A 13086-nucleotide genomic window follows, 5' to 3' on the forward strand; every position below is an offset into this window, starting at 1 on the left:
TCTGAATAACCGAACCAACAGCATTACAAAAAAGAGGACGAAAAAGAAATCAACACAGAACAACTGAGCTAACAAACAATAATAATAAATAGCAAACAATGAAAGAACGATATGATTTTATATGATTTTATTCAGTGTCCAATTTCAGAATGTCCAATTTTGGTGCTCCCAAGCCCCACAGGTGAGGTGCTAGGTGGCTGCCCATGTTGCCTACAGGAAGATCCGTCACAAGGGGCCGGTCATTGCATCTTGCCACCAAAGGGGCTCAAATTAGCATGTCCACCTGGGTGTTGTAGTTTCACCACTACTGATCAAAGCTGATCGGAGCTGGAGCAGATAAATAGCTGTGACTACTGCTGAGTCATTTGACCCAGGAGTGAATGACGATTGAAACTTTTCCCATTGATTAACAAAACCAGATGTCGGCAGGTGTTAATGTTTTTTTGTGCAATGGGAAAGGCGCTTTAGTGTGCCCCAGGGATCAGTTCTTGGTCCATTCCTGTTTTCTGAGTACACACTCCTCCTTGACAACATAATGTATACTGAGACCTTTGAGACTGCTGATGATGATGCACATATTGTAGGCTCATATCTCTGTCTTTTAATTGCAGTCATTTTATGCAGCTACAGTAATTGAAAGCAGCCTCGGTGCCATTAAAGAAAAGATGTCTAAAGCTTTTCTGCAACTTAACTATGACACAACAGATGTTTTTTCTTGGCCTAGATACTGTTTTTAACAATTATCCAAAATGAATTCTCCACCTTGAACAGAATATTAAACAGTATGCTGTTTCAGAGATTCTTCCAATTAAGACTTGCTGAAAACATGAAGCCTCTTCTTAAACTCATTACTTGTATATTTTTATGCTTTTTGTGTAAGTTAAAGCTTCATACATAGAGGCAAGCAACCATGAACAAATACATGAACTCTTCAACTAAAACATGTTGAAAAAGTCACCCATGTCTTCATCACATGCAGGGGCGGCTGGCCAATAGAGGGCGATAGGGCGCCGCCCCTCCTTGAGCCACAAAAGAAAAGAAAGATGATGATAATAAATGTATGATTATCATCATCATTATTGTCATATATACACACAATATATTAATTATTCTGATCATTTTCACTTGAAACAGCTTGTCCTGCCTCTGAATATCCAATCAGAGGCAGTGTGAAGTCACGTTCCGGCCCTTTGGGGCGATATCAGCCTGGCGGGAAATCGCCCCGACTCACTCTCACAGACCTCCATGTAAAATGCTCTTTTTTCTAAATGCAGGCACTCCAATGCAATCTCTATGGGTTCCGGGAGGGCTTGCCCCAACGTGTTTCCGTCATATGTAAACCACCAAGTATCATTCATGTGCTCCTCAGATGGTCCGATTTCCCAAGTTGGGAAGTCGTTCTTACTTCATTGTGTGTTCACGAGCGTTTAAGTCCTAATGTGGAGACAACATGGACATTACAAAGAAGATGTGTTGTATTTTATCACTCAAAATGTTTAAAAAACACATCGTCAACCGTTTCCACTGAAATATTGCTTTACGGTCGGAAACTCATTTTTCCGATTATTCCGACATCACATGAGGCAGCATCCAAGATCAACATGGCTAACGTTTCCAGCTGATCCAAGAGGCTTTTTAACCATATAGGTTATAAAGTAACGACGCATAGTGTGTCCAAATTCACACCCGTTCTTCTCTATGGATATTCTCCGCGACCATTAGCGAGAAGCCATGCATATCACGTGAAACAGCGGAACCGGAGCTTTCCAGTGATGACACACATCATTGTGCTGTCATCCCATCACGCTATAAATACAGATTAATTGTCTAAAAACACCTGACTAATTTCTTTACAATCCATTATACAGATCTTGTTATCAGTCACTTCATATAGTGAAGAATATCGTATCTTACCACGTTTTAAGCTTGCGTGTGTTTCTCCCTGTCTATCCACATTTGTAGTCCGGCTTTCAAGATGCAAATATCTCCATATTGTCCAGTTGACACTCCATCAAACTTTGTATGACAAGACCAGCCACTTCACCTTTGCGCACCCAGACAACTGCAGCCTAATTATGCATGCTGACAGGGCCGTAGTCACCATATACACTGAGGGGGACACGTTCCCCAATGCCCAAAATGCCCCCCCAATATATAACTGAAACTGAAAAACAACAACAAAAAACATTCAGGTCAGGTCAAAGAGCAGTGATACTATGTGATGTGCATTGTATTAAGTTGTAGGGTATGCCTGCATTTAATCAGAACACAAAATGAATTTCCGCTTAGCTATAATAAAATATTTTCTGATTAAGACTGACAGTGACTCAGTGAATACCTTACTCAGTTTTATTTGATTAATGGTAAAACAGGTCTCTGTTTACATTCAAAAGTATTTATACTGATGGTACTGATGAAAAGTAGTCTGTTGATGACCACAGTGGATTGTTCAGTCATTGTAGAGCCAAATTAATTCAAATTTACCCATTGAAAGGGTCACCTCAGCCATCATCACAACAATTGCCCCCCCTGAGAAATTTGGCAGGAGCCGCCACTGATCACATGATGCCTCCACCTCAATCAATCTGACCTTGCTCAGGTCCGACTGGTTTAAAATTTAAAACAAAAACAAGACATAGATCACATTTTACTCCTCACTGCCTCTGTTTTCAGTTTAAACAATTCACCTTTGACTTACAAAGCAGTTGCATGACAGGTCAGAAGAGATATTCCCTCTCACCAGTGGAAGAAGCCTCAGGTCCTCTGAGCAGGGACTCTTGTGTGCTCCAACTGAAAGCTAAATGTGGCTGTATTATTGCTGTTGTTGCTGCACCTTGAATCTGAAACAGCCCTCCTCAAGGCCTCAAACAAGCTTAACCATAACATATTCTCAAAATTTTGCATTCAAGGCTTCTGGCTTTTTGTGGTTTATTCGAAATTTAGCAGTAGAGAAATGTCAAGACAAGGAAGAGACATGGATGGACGACATGCAACAAAGGTCCAGACTTGTTTTGGGGAGGCTGTGGCCCAGGAACAGCATCAAACCTCTAAGCGATATGGACACATATTCAGTAATCGGGTGCACGGTGTTGCAGTGGTTAGCACTGTCGCCTCACAGCAAGAGGGTTCCTGGGTCAATCCTAGGAGGGAGTTTGCATGTTCTTCCTGTGTCAGCGTGGGTTTTCTCTGGATACTCCGGCTTCCTCCCACAGTCCAAAGACACGCAGGTTAATTGGTGACTCTAAATTGGCAGTAGGTGTGAATGTGAGCGTGAATGGTTGTCTGTCTCTATGTGTCAGCCCTGTGATAGTCTGGTGACCTGTCCAGGGTGTACCCTGGATCTCGTCCAATGTCAGCTGGGATAGGCTCCAGCCCCCCCGCGACCCTCAAGAAGATAAGCGGTTACAAAAATGGATGGATGGATGGATGGATGGATATTCAGTAATCTGTTATGGTTCTGTTTTGGTTTTGGTTTTTGGGTGGATTTTTGTGTGTTCTCCTTTCCCTTTTTGTTTCTGTTTCCTGCCAGGCTTGTTTGTGGCAGGGGGGCGTGGCTGGCTCTTCCCACTGCAGCTGACGAGGCACACCTGTTTCCACTCAGCTCATCAACCTGCCTATATATATCCGGTCTTCACGCCACAACTCAGCCAGATAATTCCGTCTGTGTTGGTATGCAAAGTTCTCTTTCAGTGTTGCTTCTCTGGTGAGTTTTACCTTGCGGTTTTTATTTTTCGTGCTTCATGCGTTTTTGTGCTTACTCGTATTTTTGCCCTGTTTCCCAAAGGCTACCATGTTCCTCACAGTTGCCAGTCTCAATGTCTACAGTATCTTAGTGGTTTTCCATGTGCTAAGTCCTCGTGTCACCTCCGGAGATCCATCTCTTTTCACCGGTGGACAACCTCCTAGCCAGCCAGCTCCCTGCCTCCACTGCCTGCAATTTTGTTTTTCCTTCGCCATAAACTCTTTTGTTTCCATACACCTGTGTGCTGTATCTGCTTTAAGGTCCAGCCAGAAACCAAAACTTGACATAATCTTTTTATCAGTGCGCTTTAACTTCTGTTAACTCACTTATTTGTTACCTCTTTATGTGGAATCACCTAGCTATACACACCAGTTTTCTTGGTATACTACCGTGACATGATTAAGTGCTTTGCAATGGTTGCATTTATTGCTACAGCTTGGTATTAAACAATTTCTGTTTGTACCACTGTTAGCACACAGAAAATGTGGCAATACACAGCAATGCCCCTGACCCAGAACACAGCAGAGACAAAATGTCAGACTGTCTTAGCACCATTAGATGTGTCTTTGCTCCACTGGTTTGGATGATTTGGGCGAAGCACTCTACTCAGCCAGAGAGTTCAAAAGGTCCTTTTTATGTGTGAAGTTCATGAGGACAAGTTCAAGGAGTCTCCGACAGACTGTAGAGAGGCAGTGCTTCCTCTCCTGAATACCCTCGATGTGCCCGGCCAGGAGGCGTTGCTTTTAACTTGTCAAAGTCAATATATCACTTTTCTTACTGGCTCATTTCAAGGGCACCGCTTACACACGGACAGCTCTGACATGAAGTTGAGTAATTACTAATTTCACATGATGAGATTTTGTTCTTTTAAGACATGGTTACAATGGATACACTCATAGTCTTTTATACAATCATCTATCAGTTGTTCAAGTTTTCAGAGCCAATTGTAAAACAGGAAGAAAAAAAACCTTTCTGAGCCTGTTAAGATGCTCACTTGGTTGTATGAGAACAGAAAACCACTGTTCCTCTCCTATGATAACAATTTCCCTTTTTACTCCCATTCAGTGATACTCTTGAGGACACGTATGATTCACCTTATTATTTTTGGGTGTCTAAACTATCTGCCAAATGGTTTTGCCCAGTTTACTGCATTATCCAAAGTCCTCTGTCCTCTGCCAGACCACATCACAGGACATGCTGGTATTTAAACTTCATCCAGTAACAAGTGTTGCCAGGCAATCGCTAATTTGTGTGTCAAATTTCCTGCCATTTGCAAAGGGAGACATGATTTGGAGAGACTCAGCAGAAGACGGCTGATAAACCTGTTGTCATTTTTAAAGGGACAGTTCACCCCCAAATTAAAAATGCATATTTTTTCTCTTACCTGCAGTGCTATCTATCAATCTAGATTGTTTTGGTGTGAGTTGCAGAGTGCTGGAGATAGAAGTAGTAGAGATGTCTGCCTTCTCTTTAATATAATTGAACTAGATGGCACTCAGCTTGTGGTGCTCAAAGTGCCAGCTAATACATTTGGAAAAACTCAACAGCAATGTTTCTTTCCAGAAATCATGACCTGATTACTGAAGACAACCCACAGACCTTGTTGTGAGCAGTTTCATGGAGGAACTATTTTCTTTCTACTGAACTACATTTGAACAGTATCACCACGCAGAAGGAAGTGTGCATCTACTGCTAAATCAGCTAGCACCACTGAGCTAGCTAACATTACAGCTCAGCTGAGGAAGATGAGTAGATGTACGCTTCCCTCTGTGCAGTGATACAGGGAATTGAAGTTCTTTTTAGCCTATTTTGTTAGTCCTTACTAAAAAAAAAAAAAAATCAATGCAGCCTTGAAGCAGAAAGCCAATCTGTAGATGTTTTAAGGCCAAAGCAGGTGAACAGTGTGCGTCCAAAAATATGGCCATATTATTTTCAAAGTACAACCCCACACTAGCGGTGGCTAGACGTGCGTTGGTGCTCCTGGACACGCTGCCCCACGGCACTTCATACCACTGTCCTGTTTTCAGCCTTACCACCCCTGGAATTAAATGCATTTTCCCCCACTCACTCGCTGCTTGTACATACTGGCTCCTGTAGCAGCTCTATTTCTCTGCTCCTGTGGCAGCTCGACTCCTCTCCTCACCATGGATGCGTAAAGATAACTCAGTAGCTGTTGCTGTCTTGTGTGTCATGAAGAATAAATGAGGAGACTCGTTGTCGAGGGTGAGAAATATCTTGTGTCAAACGGCCCACAATCCTGTCATTGCAAAGATAATGGCCAAAAAGCTATTGCCTGGGGAGTAACTCTGGAGATCGGCTCTTCAGGTGAGATATCAAGTTTGATAAGGGGCTCTCCACACATGATTTTAAGCTGACGCAGCTCGATGAACTGTTCCAGTTTGTGCTAGGGGTGGCACTTTACGCGTGTCATATTATGTGCCACGCCGCAGTGGTGCTAGTGTGTTTTCAGCTTTAGGGGCGATAAGGCCTCAAGACTTGTGTAAATACCTAACTCTTATACAAGCAGCCACTAGAGGGAGTAATACGTTTTAATTTTGCAACCACAGTGAAAAAGATGTATGTATTTAACAGGAGAGTCACACCAATGCAGCAACTTTTGTCCATTTTTGGTAACAATTTAAGTGACTGCATGAGATGTGAAGTGAGGTTTTGAGTATGCTTTACTGCATGTGTTTTAGTTGAATAAAAGGGGTAGAAAGTGGAGAGCTATTTGCTTGCATCCTTTTCCTTGCTTTCAACAAAGAAAAAAGCAGAAGAAAGTGACATTTAGCTCTACTTTCTGTCTTGTATGTGATTTGACATTTACAATTACCGCCAAGATAGCTTGAAATGTAACATATAATCTATCATCCATTTTCAGTCATTACTTGCAGCTTTTTTTTTCAAAGGTGTTCAGACTTTACGTAAAAACTTAACAACTATTTAATCAGTGAGTGAGAGGCTTTAAGTCTTTCTAGGAGGAGAAACGTTAATCGCTTGTGCCCCAGAGCTATTAACACTGTATATCTGGGGACAAACTGGAAATGTCTGGCAGTTTTCCTAGACTGCAAGTGAAATATTACACACAGATAAAACCTGAAAACAAAAGGCAAATAGCTGAGAAATTTGGCTTTAACATCACAAAGGAGCTTGTGCACTACAATTGGTCTTCTGCTGAAAAATTCTCTCATAATCTCTTAATATTTGCATATAAGACATTCAGTATTGTTCATTTTGAATGCTTTGTGTCAAACATGCTTAGAGGCTTATGGTAAAGATGACACATTGTATGGTCCTATCTGATACAAGCATGCTATACTAGGTGTATATATGATGGAAGTGAGGGGGCTGGGGAGGTCATGGTTCAGCGGTGAAGCATCCTTGTAAAATGCAAATTATACCGCAGAATCTATGAGAAGACAGGCTTAAACTGACACTTATATGACGGGGGAAATGTCATGGTAGCGTTGGCTGCAAACCACATCGAGGAAATTGAATTTTTCTGTGAATTAATCTGCAGCCTGGGCACTGCAATTATCTCTGAGCAGAGAATATCGGTCAAGTGAACATCAGTATTAATAGGAATGAATAATTCTGATTCTGACTGGTTGGAAAAAGGGAATCTGAAAGATATTGGATCCCCTCCCTGAGTGTGGATATTGCTGTCTGACAATTTAAAAGACTTGCTTGATGAATTCCATGTGAAATTAAATTACACAAGATCAGTAACAAAAGCTGCAAGGATCAAAATATTTTCAGTCTGCAACACAAAAGACTGAGAATGACTTGATCTGTGAGGAGAGTCCACACGGAGCAGGAGGTTGCTGGCCTATAGTATCTCTTTAGTAGCATAGAGCTGCATATTTATTGATCAAATTACAGGTTTAAGTCAGCAAATGTTGCAAAAGTAGGATAGTGCATGTGTAAATCATGTAGTAGATACACTATCTTACGTGGTCAGTGTGTGGATGTTGTGTTTCAAAGTTTTTAAGTAGCTCTAATTTCATATAGGCTACATATTTCTTGGAGCTGTTGCTGGACTACATGAAAGAAAGGTCATTTTTTCTAATTTAAAACAATGTAAAAAAAAACATGAGAGGTACAAAGAAGGTGTTTTCTCTCTCTGTTTTTTTGTCGCCTACAAGTGCCTGAGGCTTCAGTTCTGCCAGTCTGTTGAGCATATGGTGTTTATTTCACCAATTTGAGTGCAACAAATGGGTTTGGTCTCAATTCAAAATAAGGTACGCTTAATTCTGACTGATCGGCCATATATGAAAGGGGAAAGCAACCCCAAAGTCATCTTGTTTAGTGAGCTGCCCCTTTAACAGTCTACTCACGTTAAAATAACAAGAATAAACAAAAAAATCTGTGAAACAACATATTGTCATTGAGACTGAACATGGGAAAGAATAATCATTTTTCACAGAGGACACTGTGACATTTCTCAGAAGGAAAAACACAGGTTTAGGTGATGAATTAAAGCTGAGCTGCTTTATTTTCAGGGTTCTGGTGCTGTGACTCACTGTCACACTGTCATGGCTTTCTGGGACACATAAATAGAACAAAGCAATTAATGTTATTATGATAATAGCAGCCTAACTGCTACTTCTCCTACAATGACAAGTCAGAAAGTCTGATGTGGAAAAAAGGCCTGTGGACAATATTTTTTATTAATATATGCACACATGGTTTGTGCCAGAAAATGTAAAACAAGACGTTTAAAGTCTACAGCGATGCTATAATGCTTATTGGGAGCATGTCTATGTTCCCAGGAGCCAAAGTTCCCAAGGTCCTAATGTTCCCAGGGTCCTACGTGCCCAAGGTTCTATTATCCCAGTTCCTAAATTAGCAAGGTTCTACCTTCCCAGGACCCCACAATCCCAAGGTCTTATGTTCCTAGGGTCCTAAGTTCCCTAAGGGTCTATGTTCCCAGGATCCTAAATTTGCAAGGCCCTATTTTCCCAGGGTTCTATGTTCCAAGGGTCCAAAGTTCCTATGGTCCTATGTTCCCAGAGCCCTTGGTTCCCAGGGTTCTATGTTCCAAAGGTTTTAAGTTACCAAGGTTCTATGTTTCCAGAATCCTAATTTAGCAAGGTCCTATGTTCCCAGGGTCCTATGTTCCCAATGTCCTATGTTGCCGGGTCCTAAATTAGCAAAGTTCTACTTTAGGATCCTAAGTTCACAGGCTGACGTCCAGTGTTCCCAGGGTCATATGTTTTCATTATCTTAGGCTCTCAGGGCCCTATATTCCAAGAGTCCTAAGTTGCCAAGACCCTATGTTCCCAGGGTCCAAAGTTCCCAAGGTCCTATATTCCCAAGGTCTAATGGTCCCAGGGTCCTATGTTCCCAGGGTCCTAAGTTCCCAAGGTCCTATGTTCCCAGGGTCCTAAGTTCCCAAGGTCCTATGATCCCAGGGTTCTATGTTCCAAAGGACCTATGTTCCCAGGGTCCTTTGTTCCCAAGGCCATATTTTCACAGGGTTTTAAGTTTCCAAGGTCCTGTGATCCCAGGGTCCCATGTATCCAGAATCCTATGTTTGAAAGGTCCTATGCTCCCAGTGTCCTACATTCCCAAGGCCCAATGTTCCCAGTGTTCTAAGTTCCCAGGGTCCTATGTACCCACGGTTTTATATTCCCAATTTCAATATTCTGTTTACACACATTAAACGTCATACTCTGTTGAGGTCAAATTTGACCCGTTCCAAGTGAAAATATTTCATAAATGAACTAACCTGATCCAAAATTTCTTTCCTAATCTTAATCTGTTTGGAACTGGCAATAGTCAACTACTATTGATTTTGTTACTCTAAAAGGTTTAAGAATTATTTTTTATTGTTTTTCTTTCTCTCTTGTTATTGGTTAATTAGGTAGCTGACTAGTCTTACTATCTCAAATTTAGGGCTGAACTATGTTTGGAAGTTGTCCTCCATACAAACAGATTAACTACTGAGGCACCCTGGTGGCTCACGGGGTAGAGCCCTACCATTAAGGCCGAATCCAGTGCAACATTGCTCAGAGTCATGATTATAGTCTGCTCAGCAGGGCAGGGGAACATCTTTTTCAGGTTGCCATCATTTGCTATATACAGCTGGGGAACATAGGACCTGGGAGAGGAAGATAGAAATGAACCAGTGTTGGGAGCATGTTTGCCATCTTAGTTTGTCATATTAAGCCAGCATTTGCTAATTAGTGCTACTGTCTTCAGCGTTTATTGGAAGTGTTTAGCACACATAAGCATGGTGTGTTTAGCATAATGATAGCTGTGCATCTACATGGATAGTGAGGACAATGGAAGACGATACAATGCCTCAATAAAGATATTTACCAGGTCTAATTTCGCCTCTAAAGAATATTATACTTGAAAGATAACTTTTGTGAAGATCAGATCATGACTGTGGTACACACTCATAAGATTGTGTATAAAATTTCAAGATAGACATGCATCAATGTCAGCCTGGACAGTTTGTAATTTTTCCCTCTTCTTGAAATCTTTTGGATAAAAAAAAAAAAAAAAACTACAACAATTTAAAGGTGAGGTACAACTAAGTTAATACACACATCAGAGACAATGACATCATCAAAACAGAAGTAGACCTATATGCCCCCAGCTTACATTACATGAGGTGTTACATATGATGAAAAGAGTATTTAAACGGCTTTATCAAAGGCAGAAATGATGAGATGGACAAAGATCCCTGCAGGTCATCTGAGGGGACTGCAGCAATAAATTAAGTTTATTTGTGTGTGTGACTTGTGGCTGTATTAATAGCAGTGTTTACGTGCGCCCTCTGTGAAATTAGTCCTTCAGCCTCTCTAAATGGAAAAAAACTGATTATGTTCACAAACAAAGCATCAATTGCAGCTAAGACATAAATTTAAAGCCTGAGTGAGCAACCACGCATGATGTAAATCCACTTACTAGCGTAGTATTCATCATCATAATTACACCCTACAGTCCCACTCCTAAGGTCAGGTAATGATCAAGGATGTAACATAACCAATAGCTGCTTGGAATATATATTTATTAAAAGCATTTTAATATCTATAACAGCCAACAGTGAGGGGCAGCAGACAGGAAGCTTACTGATGAGTCACAAAAGTCTTGAGATTATTTAAATGTAAGGATAAATGAGAATGCAATTGTGTCTGTTTTATGTTGTTGGCAGAGCAGTCAGTTTGCATGACCCTTTAGCGCCATCTAGTGATTAATCGAGGTAGGCTGCCCTTAAGACACAAAACAGTAACTGAGCACAAATCACAGTCTGTTTTTGTGAAGTAGCATACCTTTATTGTGCCTCATGGCAACTTGCTTACTTTACTTTTACTTTATTTCACCAGGATAATCCACTCAGTATCACCACAGCCCAGGGAGTCCTGCAAACATAACAAATAACTTAATAATTCATTAAAAACAGTTGGTACAGTTTGTTGATTAAGTCTGTTGGACCTCTCTGTCATGTCTTTGGAATTTAGGTGTTTCTATCTTGAATATATTTTCAGTACAAGGCATACTTAATGCAAATTGGTCTCATGGATTTGCAAGTGTCTTACTGTTTGGGTACATGCCAATTCCCTTATTTCTTGGACTGCTGTTGTGTCTCCCTTCCTCAGTGCCAAATGCATGCTGGCAGAGTCTCCAGCCACCTGTTACCCTGTATAGACAAAATAAATAAAGAAAACGTCATTTAATTCTGCCCATATTCTCAATGTAATGCATCCATCTGTTTGGCTTCTCAGCGTGTTCCTCAGTTAGTCACACTGAAAAAGTAAACTCATTATAAGACTAGTGAAACTTTGATGTGCTGTATATTTTCCTGTCTCGGTGGATTTAGTTATGTGGAATATGCTGCATGGAGAGTGGGAGTATGAACTGAGCTGCCCTCTGGGAGCCATGGACCAACTACATGTATCCCTGTGCTGCTTATATTTACTACATATCTATAAATGTATGGACAAACACACTGTTTGACAAATAAGAAATATGCAGTTGTATAATGCTAACAAATCTAACACAATAGAACTCCACTAAATTCTACAAATCATATGTCTGTTGTGAGATTTGTATTTAGTATAAGTGAATTTTTGCTCTGCTTATTCCGTAAAAGAGAAGTTCACTGGTTTGATTCAATCTCATCTTTTACTCCAATAAATCAATCGCAGAAAATAATTGTTGACTGAACAGAGGTTTATGAAGCACAGGTCCTGTGATATATAATTGGTCCCAGTGGCGGCACCATACGGTGGTTTAATCCAGACCTCTTTGATCACTGACCTGGCAAGCTATTTTTCAGTTTTTGCACATTTTTGGACACCTCTGCAGGAATGCAAAATGCACTCCATAAAGATAAATGGAATCCACAGATCGGTATAGACAACCAAAGAAAACTTCTTTTTTTTTCCTGCAGTGAAAAGAAAAAAAAAATACATATACAACATAAAACAAACTGCTTGATTGAAATCAAACAATCAGGTAGATCAACTGTGAAAAATAATTTGTGTGTGTATATGTGTGTGGGTAGGAAAGACATACTTAGCCTTTGGAATGTGGCAGATTTTGGAAATATTGGAAAAATAACGGTCTAAAACACCTTTAAATACAGTTTTGGTCATGCTTTAAATTAGGGTTTCAAACAAGAATTTAAAAACCAGCCTTGAAATAATTCCAAAACTGCAAATATAAAAGAAACTTACATTCAGTTGCGGAAAATAATTCAGTATATTTACTTAAATACTAGCAATACTTGAGTATTTATATTTTGTGCTACTTTGTATTCAACTTAAGTGCATTTCAGAAGGAAATATTTATTTTTTACACCACTTATGTAAGAGCTTCAGTTACTTAGCAGAAAAAAATGTATTTTAAATGTATGTATATACTGCACTGTACATGTGTATGCATATGTGTATATGTATGTATGCCAGGATGGTTGCTTGTGACTGACTTTTAAGTTGGATGTTTTTTGTTTTTGTTTTTCCCTTAATTGACTGTAAATCCTCTCATATCACATCAGCTGTATTTTTGTATGAAGTCAATATGTTAGAATATATATATAAATATATTAAGGTTGCAACGATATACAGGTTTCAAGGTATACCGTGATATGTAAATTGATGGTTATCATACTGTGTACATTCTGTTATCTACGAAAATGCAACTGGATGTAGAATCTCTCCTTTATTTTAGTTATTTAGTTTCCCATAGGGGAGACTTTTTAGACATCCATTAACAAAATGGTTTCAAGTTTCAATTATAGCAATAAAACATTTGTTCAACCAACAAAAACCCTTTGTTCATTCATTTTCATTCCTTTCAGAGTCGTTTAGGTATATATGTATATATATCTT

The sequence above is a fragment of the Epinephelus moara genome, chromosome 11 (assembly GCF_006386435.1).
Source record: "Epinephelus moara isolate mb chromosome 11, YSFRI_EMoa_1.0, whole genome shotgun sequence".
NCBI classification, from domain to species: domain Eukaryota; kingdom Metazoa; phylum Chordata; class Actinopteri; order Perciformes; family Serranidae; genus Epinephelus; species Epinephelus moara.